At 38.3% G+C, this 14,988-nt stretch overlaps 1 protein-coding gene across 1 annotated transcript in view; it reads left to right on the top strand.

Moving 5' to 3' along the window:
• The window catches only part of Maml2 (mastermind like transcriptional coactivator 2), a 325,554-nt gene that overhangs the window by 22,405 nt on the left and 288,161 nt on the right, over window positions 1–14,988 (top strand). The gene's annotated exons all lie outside the window — the stretch shown is intronic.

Below are 14,988 nucleotides of genomic sequence, written 5' to 3'. Positions count from 1 at the left end.
AAAATCTTTTAGGAGAGAGATACATTTATAAAATTGAGCTTTTTAAATTCTCATATGACTTTTTTTTAATTGTTGTTGTTATTCAAAAGTTAGATCCCAGTTGCCATATTAACAAGACGACAGCTGAAAACAATAAACATGTATTATCCCACACACTTTCTGAGGGTCAGGAATTTAGGATATACATAGCCAGGTGGTGCCATGTCATGATCTCATGGGGTTTCAGTTCAGCTATTGGCTGGGCAGCAGTCATCTCCAAGTTTGATTGGGGATGGAGGATCTGCGTCCAAGCTCATTCACATGTTTGTTGGCTATAGACCTCAGTTTCTCACTGGCTGCTGTCCAGGTCCTTGGTTTCTTTCTGCATTGGGTTCTCCATAGGTAAAGTGTCCTCAAGTCATAGCAGCTGGTTTTCCCCAGAGACAGTGATCCCAGAGGGAGAGCCTAATGCAGAGACCAGTGCTTACAACCTAATCTCAGAATTGACAACCTTTCTCTTCTTCCATGTTCTGTTAGTCACATAGATCAAACCTGAAACAGTGTGGGAGCACACTACACAAGTTGTCAACACAAGGAGGTAGGATCATCAGGGGCCATCATTGTGGCTGTTCAACACATGAATGAATAAAATTGGCCAAAGTGTCCAAATTACAATGTCCTCTACTATGATGTTAATTAAGGAAGATTAAGCCACAGACTATTCTAAGATTTGACCATTTCTTCATTTAACAAGAATTTATTGAGTATCAGTTGTATACTGGACAATTCCTAAATTCCTAAATATATCAGAGGATGAAACAAACATTCTCACCCTCCTGAGTCTTACATTCTCTTCTATATTCTGCTATTCACATAGCAAATCCCATGGGACCCTGCAATTAGGATAAGTGCATGGACTTCAAACCATTGTTTCAGACTTGCCTTGCCCTTGACCAGCTTTAGCAGGAAATAGGGGTAGCTACTTTCTTTATCTGCTAGAATAAATGTAGGCTTCCTAGAAAAATGTCACAATAATATAATCTCTAGTGATTGCACTCTTCTGTTGGTTAACTCTTTTCAATAATTGCTTATCTGTCTTTGATGGCTAAAGTGAGGAAGTAAAGTACTTTACTTAAGAATTAAGGGAAGTAAAGCATGCTGCTTAAGAATCACAGTTCAGGAGTCTGACCACCCAATATTTGAGTTATAACCTTTCTGCTTATTTCTTACGTTTTTGCCTTGAACATGCTATTTGACTCATCTCACCTCCCTTTTGTCATCTCTGAAATGGTGATAGCAATAGCACCTTTCTTGGAGCAGTAAGTAACAGATGACCTAAAGCTCTTATCACAGGATCTGGTACATAGATACCACTCTGTTTATCTGCTTTTCTTTGTGTGGACTGCCTCTGTGTACTGACTCATCACCAAGACTCATTACCAAAGTTGCTATTAGAAATGACCTCCTTGTTTAGCCTGAAATGTCCAGGACAGTAAGAAGCATAACTTAATTCCAAAGAGATCTCCCTCACTCTCTCACTTTTCAGAGTACTCCCAGCATTTGTAGTAAATGGGAAGAATAACTAAATTCAGGGTTCACAGACTTTGTCTTTTTTTTTAGTTCTGGGGATTGTACCTAGGGCTTTGTGCATGCAAGGCAAGCACTCTACTAATTGAGCTTTGTACGTTCCCAGCCCAGCCTTTGTCTTTTGATTTATCAACAAGAGTTAGATATGTAAAATTGCTTTCAGTAGTCGCCTGATGGTTTCTTACTTATGCTGTTCCTGTTGACTCTACTATGCACCGAAGTCACCTGTCATCAAAGGAACCTGGAGAAGAGAGACACACATGCCCTTGGGTTCCTGTCTCATTCTGTTAATTTCTAGCACCTAAGGAAGCCCCTGATTTTCCTCAGCCACTGACTGGCAGCCACTTCCCAGGTTGGGAAGTCTGCAGCCCTGTTCTTGGTTCTTCTACCGTTTGCTTTTTTGGAGTAACACCATTAGAGAATCTGGCACTGAAAGTGAAGGAACCCTTATAACTACCAGCCTCAGAAAGGATACTAAAATTCAGGAAGCAGGTATGTTTCAGTAGAGTTGGGTGCTGTATAATTCTTAAAGACACCTGGTAGTTTGAAGCTCTGCATACCTCACATACCTCTGCAATTTCTCTAGTCTCCATTGGGCAGGAAATATGTGCATGGGTAATACATAATCCCTTGAACCATGTAAAGACATGAACTGTTTTCCAAGAAGTCATGGACCTTGTTTAGTTTTGAATAAAAGACATTCTAAAGATACAACAGAGTGGAAAGGGCTGGGGAGGAGAGAACAGATGCTTTGAAGTCAGACTAACCTGACCCTGACATTGGTTGGCTGGGACCCCAAGGGATGCTATTTCTTAATATCCAAGCCTATTCATGTACAGAATGTAAATGACACCTACCTGTGAGATCAAGCAACATGTAATAATGCATTTTTTGAAGTCCCAGGAAACATTACTTTTTCTTTCTGTACCCTACCAATTTTGTAAATTTATCAAGTTAGAATCTCTTTGTTTTACTAGGATAAGATATTTACGACTTCCAGGTCTTTACTTCTAAAACCTTACCATGTACATCAGTCATGGGAAATGTGCTAAAATACTGGGCTCTATCTGCAGAAATTCTGGATCAGGAGGTCTAGAGTGGGACCCCCTAGAGGAGGTTATTAAGCCATATTTGGAGACATAATCTTGTAAGTAACTCCTAATCTGGGAAGGTTTTGGTGTTTCTTTGGCTTAAACATTTTAGATATTTGTGGAGGTCAAAGTCAAAGCACATTCTTTTAGTTTTAATGGCCCTACACTATGGACATTGTAGAACTATCAGTGCTACTAGCTGGCTTCTAGATGCTTTGAAAAGCACTAAAGCAGAGATTTGCTATGGTTCATTTTCCATTCTATGGTAAACCTGATGGCTACATAAGTGACCTGAATTGAATAATTTACTACTTCCCACGAACACCATTTCAGAATGCAATGGAACAGGGCACTCTGACATATCCGTGGAATGCAGGTCTGAAGCTGAAGGACAAGTAAAACTAGAGGGCTTGGCCAGATAAAGAATACCAAGACACTGAGTGCTTAACTCTTAAATGATAATGACTGTTCATGGGTGTGGAAGAGGTTGGGAGCCCTATCAGCAGCAAGCCTAACTGATCTGCTAGGGCTGTGGGATCATTGTCCCAATTGGGTCTCCAAGACACAGCTTGAATGCTCTTTCTGGTCTCCACCTTGGCCAGTTGAGGACTCCTTCTAAACCCTCAACTGGCAATGACCATCCCATCTATCTCACTTCAAATATATACTGAGTGCCTCAGCACAAGTCACCTTTTTATAGCACAAGACTGTTCTCATCATACATCTGCTGGAAACTTCTACACAGCCTTCTGCTGCACTTAGGATAAAGTCGACTCCTCACACAATCCTGTAAGGCTGTGTGTGCTGCTCTCTCCCTGCCTTCTTACCTAAGCCACCTTTGCCCTCACTGCATGCCAGTCATATATGAATCATATAACAAGTGAGTCAATGTCTTTCTTTTCATAGGACTATTTATCATTACCTAGCTGGCTCCCTCTTAACTTGTAGATCTCATCTGAAATGACAGCCAACTGGACATTCCCTCTATAAATGATTCCCTCCTGCTACTATGTCTCTTAGCTCCTTCCTTTTTTTTTGGGGGGGGGGCACTTATTGCAACTTGCATTGCCTTTTTATTGACTTATTTCCCCCCATTTTAGCCTGTTGTTCTCTTTAGAATATAAACCGCACCTTGCTGTGGGCTTCCTCTATGTATCTGTGGTATCTCACCCCCACAGAATGTTGGGTATGCTGGTTGCTTATGAGTGAATGCATAAATACCCTGACTTGCTCTGTCCCAGAAGATGGGGGTATGATGAGTTATCAGGAATAACCACTGTCATTTTCTTAAATAAATTCATCTTTCTAGAATATTCAGTGATTCACCCAAACTGAAATTCAAGGAACCAGAGACCCCCTCACATTGTTCAGAAGAGTTACAAGCCTATGTATTGTTCAAGTGACAGTGGGACTGTCTGTGCAATAGAAAACCTGCAATCACTCTAAAGGTGCTTTTTGTTACTTTAATATCTAAATTATGCCTGGTGATCTCACCACTGGGAAGAAATGACTTGTGAAGTTGTGTTTCATAGAATTTAAAGCTTGTGTAGAAAGATCAGGGTTTACTTGGGATTAGATGCACAGTCCAGCTCAAACAGGAATCTGGGGGACTTGGATCCACATTTTCTCAGAGACAGACCAGATTGCTCTCTTCTTTGCTGCGTGTTCTGGGTACCAGGGAGAAGACTATGTCATGCAGACCTGTTACAGAGGTTGGGTGAATGCTGTATGAAGACATACTGAGAGTACTAGAACTCTTTGAGCTCAAACAGACAAAAACTTAAAAGGGTCTAGAAAAGAAATAGGCATGTAGAAGCCAAAATCCTAGGACAGAAGGACTAGATTTTGATTTTATAGTTGAAAAGAAATAGCATTAGAATGAATAAATGCCAGTTCTACTTTATAGTAGAAGTGATACTCATATAGGAAATCTAATCCCAAGAGATAGTATGCAGAATGAAAACGTAAGTGCAAAATAAATTTAAGTAAAACATAGATGTATTTTATGGATAACCAAAATGGGTTATTTAGAAAATGTTCAGAGGTATCATGTTCAACCTTTAAGGTTAATAATAAATAGGATAACCATGTCCTCCTACAAATCATCCCTTGGTACCTTTGGTCTCTCATCCTCTCAATAAATACTTATTCACCACTTTCTGCATGCATGGTACCATGAGTGGGGGCAGATATTGCCAGTTATCCTTGGTCAGGTAGGGAGGGCTAAAAATCTGTCTGATTGAGAACATTTTCATTAATATACTCTCTAGAGCTGATGAAAACAGCCCAGGTTGTTGAAATTAGACCTACTATAGCCAGTTTAAACTTCTACAGTTGACACTCTGTTTTTTGTGTTTTTTTTTTTTTGGGGGGGGGAGAGGGGATAGAACAGTTGTTTAATTTTTTTTTTAATTGTAGAATGAGAACTCAGTTCCTTCTGGGCTGTTGTGACACTAACTTCCAGTTCAAATACTGAGTTTGTTGGTCCTCTGGCCTGTCATCTGGACAGCTAGGGGCTGGGACTAGCCACACCTGCCCCTTCTTCCATGGACCCACTTGAGACAAGGCAGTTTCTGTGCCAAGTATTTATCCTAGGTACAAGATTAGTCGGCATTATCTTCTAAACAGAATAATGAAATAGTAGTTGGCTCAGGGCAAGAATTTGGGAGGTATTTTGGAAAAAGGGAAAAATACTGAAACAATCTGCTGATTGCCCGGTTTCCCTGTCATTTAGTTTATCTTAGCAGTAGCTGAAACAAAGAGAAGGAGGTGGCAATGCCCCTGTGTAAAATGCTGATTGTACCTCTTAGATACAGCACTGGTCACCAACTCACAGGAAGGATGTTGTTATTGTCTGGGAGTGGGTGAGGCTTCATGAAAAAAATCTGTGGTATGAGGAAATGTTAAACAAGCTGGTCTTGTTCTTATTAGGAAAGAGGGGATATCAAGATGACTTCAAATGCTTCCCAACTACCACTCAGAGTTAAAGGTACTGTCTTTGAAATAATCCAAAATGACCATCTGTGGCAGGGCCCAGCAGGCCACAGGCTTTTGAAGAGCAGCTGGTGGGCGCAGGCAAAGGTGCCACCTTTGACTCCTGCTTCTTCTTACATTCATTTTCCATCTTTAAATCTCATCAGACAAGGCTCAAGTTAAGCAAGATCTCTGTAGACCTAGTCTTGGGAGACCTTAGAAAGTTACTATTCTTAAAAAGTTTCATTGCAGCTTGCCTGAATTTTTTTTCTTTCCTTTTTCATATACCCATCCACTCTCAAAGATCCTACTATGGCAAGCAAGCAAATTAAAAAAAAAAAAATAGAAACACCAGGTGAATTACTAATGTTCCTAATTAAGCATGTTTAGGTATGTAAATCACCAGATTCAGCTGGCATCAGAGCAGCCTAGACTGCTTGATAAAATGTAGATTCTAGGGTTTCCTCTCAAACCTGGAGAAATTCAAATTTCTGGTGTCCGGCCCCAATAGTTGTATTTTTAGCAAAGTACCAAAACCTATGTAAAATTAGGTATTTTTCTCTTTTTTTTTCATGAATATATTCCAAATAACTTGATTACTTCCAGAAAACACCTTTAAAAGTATGGAACTTTGTGAATATTTATCACATGGAAGGAGCTCTTTAGTAGGACTGCTCTTCTATTAAATAATAATGGAAACCAGAGGCAGGAGAGAACAGCCTTTAATGAGAGGAAAGCAGACTAGAAAAGAGGAAGGAAGAAGTCAGTTTGAAGAATGGGGTAATTTCTGAGAGGCTCAGCTGGATAGGGCACTGAAATGGAGATTCTATGTGACTAGAACTTTTGGTGGAACATGGCAGAGGACAAAAGGGGCAGGAAGGGATGAGGTTGGGATAGAGCAATGGTTCTTCAATTCCAGGGAGCCAGAGAATCACCCATAGAGCTTAATTGAACACTGATTGCTGCCCATGCCACTCTAGCACTGGGATGGGGGCCTGGAATTTGTGTTTCTAACAGCTTCTGAGGTGGATGCTGAAGCTTGGTGCTTGTGAACCTTTTAGAGTTAGACTGTTGGTCTTAGGAGCTAGATCGAGTGGGTTCTGAACCCCAACTCTGCAACTCAGCTAGTGGTGAGAGCGTTTTTCTAACCTCTGTGCTCCAGTTTCCTTCACCTATAAAATATGTATAATGGTGATTAGATGGTTGTGAGGCTTGCTGAGTTGATACATAGTGAAGGGCCAACACATCCAAGCACTTGCTGCCTTAGTAAATATTATTGTTTTGTCTGGTACTATCCCTATATCTTTTTAGGGAAGTAGAAAATACAGTTGTTCTCCTGATGAAAGAAGAGATATGACAGCTTGTAACTGGCATAATAGTTAATAAGGGGATGGACTAGTTTAGATTCCAGTATAACTAAAATATGTATTTCTGGGTCATAATATAGTACCTAACTAGCTGAAACTAGTTTCTAATAAGAAAACTCTGTAATGCTCATTTTGGTAACAGGTAAAATAGATAACCTGACTGAAGATGTACAGTAGTGCCCATTGCACAACACTGTGAATATACTTAACACCACAAACTTCACATTTAAAAATGATTAAAATGGAAAATTTGATATTATGTATATTCTCTCACAATTTAAAAAAAAATAAATGGCTTGAGAATTATGTTCTGTTCCCTCCCTCATGATTTCCTGTGGGGAAACTCATTTTAGCATATACTTTCACAACCATTGTTCAAATTACCCTACTTAGTTTAAAGAGTGACTACATATTGAAACATATTGTGTATATTCTGGGGTGAACTCTCTGGGCTTGCCACTGTGACATAAAATCCATTGTAAAGATGAATCCAATGATGTTTTAAGTTCCCTAATGCTGAGGTGGAACCAGTTCTCATACACAAAAGCACATATTTTTGGATTCTCATTGGGTGATTAAAAAAGAAAAAAGCCCCTGAGGACTTTGCCTGAGATAGTCTATCTTTTGCTTTGAACTTTCCTTTGTGATATGATGAACTTGATCAAGAAATATGGGCCATTCACTCATTCTAGTTGCATAGGCCTTTATGTGATGTCTATAGCCTTCTTTATTATGGTTACATGCTACACTGGCAAGGAAGGACACCTTTGTTCTTAAAATCAAATAGTACACTGATGGAAAAAAGACCATTTGATCAGAAGCAATGAAAGGATCTGCAAAAAAAAAAAATCATTTGAAAAGCAAATGCAGGCAACTTTTTCAGTTGCCCAATTCAGAGTGAAACTCAATCTCATGGAGGTAATCCCCAATTCTAGGCAAGTCCGATTCCTAAAGCTTGTAAGAAAGCTGTCTATAATTTGGCATGAGTTTTCCCTTAGCACCATTTCTACATACATGACTGTGTGTTGAACTTCAGCACGGAACTTGGAAAATTAAGAGTTTTCTTTGCTCAGCTCTGAGAATCTTATTTATATAATCACAGTGTCTAGCAATGTGGAACACCAACCTTCTGCTACCACTGCTGCCTTCCCCTTGGGACAAATGTTATAAACTATGCATTGATAATCCAGGGAGGATTAACATTTAAAGTTGAAGATGTTCTATAAATCACAATTTGATTTTATAAGGTACTTTGCAGAAATATCTTGGATAATCTCAGGATACCTTGTGGTTTATACAAAACAAGTTGTGACTAGTTTCTTGTGTTTCTTCCTACACTTTGGCTGCTGCTTTTGTTCCCTCCACCATTCTGCTGCATGCCAGGAAAGGGCTTCTATGATTTCTCAAACTCCTAGTTAGTATAAACATATTGAAATGTGTGAACATGAGAATAATGGTGGAAATCCATGTGGAGCAGGATTTTACTATCAACTCTTCAAGAATTACTTACAACTTACACTCTTTGAGCTTCAGTGTCCTTAGATATAAAATGGGACGATAGCCCATGAAGAGTTATTGGGAGAGTTATATGAGATGACATATATAAAGTGCTTAACTTGGCGCCTAAATAGAGTTGGAACTCCTTAAATGTTAGCCATTACTATTGGTACCTGTTTCTCGGGCTGTTTATTACTACTATTCTTGCATATAATTATGCACTTAATGCATATATCTATATTTGCATAAATTATCTTTAAAAAATACATGTTATAAAATTCTCATGAATTTCATAGCAAGTTGCAATGTATAAACAATTTCTCATTTGATACTTCCAACAACCCTGTGGAATTACAAGAGCTGAAGAAGATACTTTCCCTTTTTTACATGTGAAGAATTGGAGGCTCAGAAAGGTATAGTGGCTTGGTTTGAATTGACTTGGACAGAATGAAAGGTCAAATCAGTGTTTTTGAGTCCAATGCTTTCTATTAGTTATGAGAACTTACCAGTTATAAATTACTGATACCGTAGCATTGCCAAGCTATGGATTAGAGAAAAGACTTACATGTTTCTTGCTTTTGTTTTTAGAAAATGTATTCCAGAAAACATGCTTTATGAATGGGGTCAGAATTTTATTTTTCTTCAATGTACCCAAAATTTCCAACTCATGCAACAATATAGTAATTGAAAGATAATTCCGGGATTTCATTGTTCTGGCACTTTAAGATGGCATTGGGTTGGAATTTGATACACTCTGATCATCCCCAAGGTAATAATGTTGATGAAATGGCAGAACTCCTAATTCTTCGTTAAGCAAAATGAATCTAACAGGTTGTTTCAATATTTCTATCCTTCCAAGTGACTCTGACTTTCCACATACAGATTTTTAGAATTCTTGGTGGGGGGGGACAACTTTAACTTTTGACAACAATAATAGTTGTGCCTATTTTCTAGAGTTGCTTTCTTTGCATATCAGTCCTGAATTATCCATTAAAGAATTTCCTTTTTGACATAATCACAGCATAAACTGAACCATTGGGACTCCTTGGTCCATACAGGACTTGGTCCAAACAGAGCAAGAAGCAAGTATCTCCCTATTTGTCATCATATAAATTTTGGAAACAAACTCTCGAAAATCATCTATTGGGAACAGGGAATGTCACCGTAGTTAAAACAGTAGAAGTCAAGCTGTACCATTTATTAACTGAGAAAATTGAATGAAATTATTTAATTCTAAGGCATTAATCCCCCCTCTGTTACATGATGATGTAATAGAACCTGCCTAACAGGGTTGGTGGGAAGATTAAATGAGAAAGTGTAGTTACAGTGCTCAGTAATGTCAGATATCACCATTAGCACCATCATCAATGATGGTCTCAGTGATCTTGAAATAAAATTATGTATAGCTCTCTGTACATGTGCAGATTCCATAGTTTGGGTAAGAATGAATCAATAGTAACTGTATGTTAAACCTAATTCATGCAGTTACTAGAGTCTTTCTACTGAATCACATACATAGGGTTAAACTGAAGGGCAGTTTTGAAACATTGGCCTCTGGGTGTGAGAGCATTGCTGAGCACTCCATAATAAAATATAATGGCATGCCAGATCTCAATACAAAGTCAGACACAATGGATTACTCATTTCAGTGGGAGTTCATTCTCTCCAAAAGCAAAAAAAAAAAAAAAATCATCCAGAACTTTCAAGACTTATTGATGAAGATATTGCCAGCTAATACCACCAGACACTTGCTTCTCTTTATCTCTTTAGCTCTATTTTACTGAACTTAGCCAATGAATTGTTTTTATTTCATTTTTCAGTGAGTTATTTTGTTCATTTCTGCTGCAGATTTTTTACATTTGAATGAGAGTACACAGAGCAGAAGGTATATAGCACATATATGCTTCGCTGGGTATGGATAAATGAAAGATTCATTTGTTGAATAAGTATTTGCTTAATATCCATTGTGTATAAGACATCAAGTTAAGTACATGATCCCTGACTTCAACGATTTTAAATTCTAATAGGAAGATGGATTAAAAGCAAGCAAACATGCTTAAAAAACCACACTGTAATAGCAAGTCACTTTTACCACAAAAACAACTTTCTTTAGATTTAAGCTGACTTGAGACATAGGAGTAGGAATTGGTCATGGAAATAATTTTGGGAAGTGTATTTTGAGATGGTAGAGCAACTCTGACCTGTACTTCTCCTCATTTTTTATCTTAATGTTATATGTGTAAAGTAAGTTTCTTATTGATAAAAGTTGCAACATAAGTGGATTGTGGGTTTGGAGAAATAATAGGATATTAGAGAATGAGACATAATGGAGTATGCAATAAAGTGAAGTTAGTCTCAGAATTTAGAGTAATTCCATAATTACTTAAACTGTCACTAGAATGGATCTTGGGGGATAATATTTAAACATATATAGTCTTAAATGACACAGCAGTCACCCATGTGTATGTTGAAAAGCCTTCAGTCACATTTCAGAATTCTGCTGTTGTTTAGCAAAATCACTGGATTATTTTTTCCCTTCCTGGTTTAGGATATCATTGAAATATCTTGATATAATTACTACCATATTTTGTCATTAGTTTGTCATATTCTTTATTTCATGGACTAACTGCCCAGATTTTAGCTATGCTGAAATGAAACTTTCTCTGAAATTTTGATTTTAATTCTGAGATTGGATGATCCCAAATATAATCTATAGCACTGTATAAATTTTGAGTCTAGAATTGTAAAGAAGCCAGAATCTTCCATGAGCATGTGCAGGGTTTTACCATAATTCCGGAGTGGAACAATCAGCATTCAAAATCACATGAAGCTAGGCACTCTCTTCCTTGCCCCTTCCTCAATAAAACGATATCCACCCATGAGTCACAGGCCATTCATTTCCTTGGGCTTGGTGTTAGTTCTGCTCCTAAACTCTCATGAACCATCAGTGGATAGAAAATCAAATTAATACACAGGAGAGATTATCATTGTAGGGGATTTGTGGGAGCCAGACACTTTTCATGAGAAGAGACTGTCACCTCCAAGGATGTTATTTGAATCTGAAAAGAGGCGGTCATAAAGGAAGTGGAGCTGCTTTAATCTGCTGCTGTAGGGAGCTGCCACCCTGCTTACTGCTGGGCGGCCTCCCCCCATAGGCAGAATGATCACTCCACTGGAGAAAGCAGCTGAGGTTTGCAAGCAGTTCCAATTTTGCAGTTTCAGGAATGTGTCGGAGCTGCAGCTTTAAGATGGCATTTCCCCCCCTCGCTGCTGTGGAGAGCCCCTGGGCTGGATGTGAATGGGAGTTTTGTATGAAGATTGTAGTTGAGCCAGAGCCACTTGGTAATCAGGGCAGCAAGGCACATTAATCCTTGAGGAATATATTTTACATACAGCCTCTCTCTCTTCTTTTAAAGTGAAAGTATAAGGAAAACTTTCCTATGCTGCCGTTGATCTCATTTTAAGTTAGGCACTGAAAGCAACTTGATCTCCTTCACTGTCTCCTTTCATAGATGATAATTAGCACAGTACTGGGAGGCTGGCTGCAATGATATCCTTTGCTGTTAGAAAAGGGGAGCCGGGTAGGGATCCCAGTGATTGTTTGCTATGTTGGTGACTATGATGTTGCCATGGGAAAGCTTGAGACTTGGGGAGAGTTTGTGTTTTGTTGGGCGAGATGCCAAGCTGTTGTGACTTATTACAGCCCTCTGAGTGAGCGTACTGAACAGTATCCTATGTAGCGATTCAAAGGGCAGGATCGCTTTAATCAGGGGAAGACAGAGCACTGAGTATTTACATGATGCTTTATTTCAATTTGGAAATGACAAACCCAACATTTTGGTAGTTCTGGGCTTGGTCTTTTCACTTTGGAGGAAAACCAAGTCAATTCCTCGGGCTCACCCCAACTGAAAAGCAAAACAAAAATGTTTCTGCTTTACATAGAAAGATCCCTTGTAAAGAATAGTGTGCTCTCAAACAACCACTCCACCCACAAATGCTAGTTCATCTTGATGCAGTCTCTAGAAAACCAAAATTTCACAGGCTAAGGTGATTTGGTATGAAAAAGACAAAAAAAAAAAAAGCAAAAAAGAAAACCAAGTAGGATGAGAAGATTTCTTTTCAAGTCATTCTCTGTGCATTCCTTGGCCTCACTTATCTAGAAGATTCAGCCATTTGTACCCCTGATAGAGGCACAGTAGCCGACCCAGACTTATGTTCAGTCATTGTCCAGCCTTGTGAAAGGCGAGTTTCTGTAGAGGTTATATGAAAATTTAATTTATAGATTCACATAAAGGGAATTTCTGGAGCTTTGTGAGCTATTTTGCCCTGAGATCACAAAGGGAGCTTGCTGTAGCCCGTTTTGCAGTAGTCAAGACAGCCCTAATTCTTTAGGTGGATGCCAAGTCTCCATTTCATTTTGTGCTGTGTAGACATTGCCTAGAAGTTTCTTTGGAGCCAAGTCTTTTGAAGCTTTTTGATCCATTCCAGGGATCTCTTGGAAGAGGAGAGAAGAACTTCACAATTTCCATTTTTAGCCTAAAACAGATGTCAACATGTTAACTCTTCTTCCTTCGATATTGTGGGCTTGGGCTTATACAGTGATCACAAAGGCATAACTCTAGTGCTCTGTTTTTTCCAGAATGTATTTTCATTGACAAACTCGTAGAAAATATGTATTACAGATAAAGGAAGCAGCTAGCTGTCTTGTAGCATAACATGAAGAAAGGTATGTTTCATATTTTGAAATACTAGAGTATAAGTTTCAAACAATCCATCTTAAACGTTCATTTTCTGAATTTTGCCTTATCTTTTGGACACAATGCACAATGTTGGTGCTTGTGTTTATTGCTCTGTAGTTTTATTTGGTTGCCAGGTTAGCTATTTCTTTTCACCCAATTTGACGTCAGAAGGACATATTTTGCATAGAGACAGATATTTTCATTTCCTTGGTTTTCAGTTACCATATTTTCAAGTTCTGGTAGCATTCAGAATGGTTGATCATATAAGCAGTGGATATTTTTTCTAATATAAAAATTATAATAATACATATATATAATACAAATACATAACACAAATACACCCTTTCAGTTTCATGCAAATTATTTTCGCTGTCTATAAATCCTTTGTGCTCTGACTATTCATCCTTCCCTCTCTGCAACCTTTGGCAAACATTGAAGCTTTTATTGTCTCCATATTATTTTTAAATGCAATGGCTTTAGTTTAGGAATATTATGCTAAAATTTGAAAAATTACTTAAAAACATACAAGAGTGATTTTCTGGTCTTAGAGCTCTGTTTTTTTTTTTTTTTTTTTTTTTTTCATTGAGGAGTTATTACAAATGGTGAAACTCTAACTCCTTTTCTCTAAGTGAGAATTTCTTGATCTAATAATGATATTTAGAATGTTATTCTCAGTCAAGGGAATTGTAGCTTTCAGGACTTCAGAATTTTCAAAAAGTGGTTGAGTCAGTAGCTTCATGAGTAGAAGCATAAACTGCATAACACAGCACAGCAACACAGCATAAACCCATGTAGCTTCTTTTCTTTTTAATGATCTTTCATCCTGGAGGGAGCCATCTCTCTCTTCCTAAGTCCACCTCAACACTATTGCAACACATCCAAAGTGGCCTTTTATCCCTGTAACCTATCCTCTATCCTTTGCCAGTCAAATTTCTAAAATGCAACTACTTTTTTTTTTTAAATCAAGTCCATGCTTAAAATCTTCCAATGGCACTCTCTGCCTACATCTAGAATTGAAAACTTCCTAACCAACTCTGAATTTGGGGGATTCCTGTGTTGTGGGGACCCTACACTTATTATTTGAGGCATGGATATGATAGACATCAGCCTGACTCTTCATTCTGAGGCATGAGGGAGTAAATCTGGTTTCAGCAATAAAGCCAGTATCCTCTCTGTAGAATCTAGAAACTGTGATCAGGAGAAGCTTATAGTTGACATGCAATTCAAAGGATGACAGAGATGGGCAGATTTCATGGATGTTAAAGATCAAGTGGCCCTGTGTTGGAGCAGAAAGAGGTGTACACATTAATGGTTGAGGACCAGTCTGTATCCTGGCACCCTCTTCCTTACACATAGTGATAGTGTGTTAAGTATCTGTTGATAGGACTGCTTGATTCACAACAGTAGTACTCCAAATTTTTTTTCTTTAAATCTTATCAGATACTCTGAACAGAGGAAAAGCACTATAAAGAATGTTTTGGCTCTCTAGGGTGAGCAGAGGAGTTAAACAGATGTACTCCAGCCTCCTTTAGAAACCAAAAAAAAGCTAGGACACCATGCTTTACCAAGGTGCCCATCTATGTCTTTTGGGACTCATTTTTTTGGATCTGTACTTATAGTATACTCATTTCATCTCTTTATTCAGCCCACCTTGTCCCAAAGCTGGTCACCTAGTCATTACTTATAAGATATATTATTGGTATTGAAATAGTGCAATGGAGAAAACAGCTTTTCTTTCTTTGTTTTGCTTTTCTT

The sequence above is a fragment of the Marmota monax genome, unplaced genomic scaffold (genome assembly GCF_021218885.2).
Source record: "Marmota monax isolate L192 unplaced genomic scaffold, Marmota_monax_Labrador192_F-V1.1 WCK01_AAM20220418_F8-fsc00104, whole genome shotgun sequence".
NCBI classification, from domain to species: domain Eukaryota; kingdom Metazoa; phylum Chordata; class Mammalia; order Rodentia; family Sciuridae; genus Marmota; species Marmota monax.
This window is presented reverse-complemented; position numbering and strand designations above follow the sequence as displayed.